This window comes from Cervus elaphus, chromosome 24, assembly GCF_910594005.1.
Source record: "Cervus elaphus chromosome 24, mCerEla1.1, whole genome shotgun sequence".
In the NCBI taxonomy this organism is placed as follows: Eukaryota; Metazoa; Chordata; class Mammalia; order Artiodactyla; family Cervidae; genus Cervus; species Cervus elaphus.
Genome location: NC_057838.1, coordinates 22,053,494 through 22,054,375, shown reverse-complemented (window position 1 = coordinate 22,054,375; position 882 = coordinate 22,053,494). Strand labels below are relative to the sequence as shown.

General features: G+C 48.3%; 1 non-coding gene across 1 annotated transcript; it reads right to left on the bottom strand.

The window, feature by feature from the left end:
- Positions 1-424: 424 nt before the first annotated feature.
- TRNAG-CCC lies at positions 425-497 on the bottom strand. The gene has a single exon. It is a non-coding gene; the product is annotated as a tRNA-Gly (tRNA).
- Positions 498-882: the final 385 nt, after the last annotated feature.

The window sequence follows — 882 nt, the reverse complement described above, 5'->3', positions numbered from 1 at the left end:
TCTCCCTGAAGCAAGTGAAAAAAGCAATGTGAATTCTATACATTTTCTACCACGAAGGCAGAGTATGGGGAGAGCTAGAGTATAGAGGAATTCCATTCAAACAGCTGAGATAAGGTTTTAAACTTGTACTCTGGTCCAGCCCTTTCTTAGAGAGTAGGGAACGGGTCTGGGTCTGGTTTGAAATGGTTATTCTCCATCTGAGCCAGGGCCACAAGGGGATTTTTCTTTCTTTACCTGAAGAACCTGGTGGAATTCCTGATGGAGGAGCCTACATTTGTACTGGAGGCTCTCCTAACACTGCTTTCCCAGGATTTACACACTTTATTGTCTTGCACACTCAGCCTCCAGCAATTCATGAAGATAACCATATATGTTCTTATTTATTTGGCTGCACCAGGTCCCAGCTGGGGCATGTGGGATCTAATTCCCTGACCAGGGATCGAACCTGGGCTCCCTGCATTGGGAGTACAGAGTCTTAGCCACTGGACCACCGGGGAAGTCCCCTATTTAAATTCTCATTAGTCCATGGCCACAGTAACTTTCTCCCACAGCTTCTTCTCCAATTCAGCAGAGCTTGGTGCTCTGTTTCTGGATGCACTGTCTTCCTAGCTTTGGGCCTGACAGTGAGCTTTGGACCTTAGTTCTGTGACTGTGTTCACACTCAGTGGCTTCAGGTGTGTCCTACTCTTACGACTCCATGAACTATGGCCCACCAGGTTCCTCTGTCCAAGGGATCTCCAGGCAAGAATACAGCAGTGGGTTGCCATGTCTTCCTCCAGGGAATCTTCCCAACCCAGAGATCGAACTCTCATCTCCTGTGTCTCCTGCTCTGCAGGCAGATTTTTTCTGCTGAGCCACAAGCGAAGCCCGAGTTCTCTGATG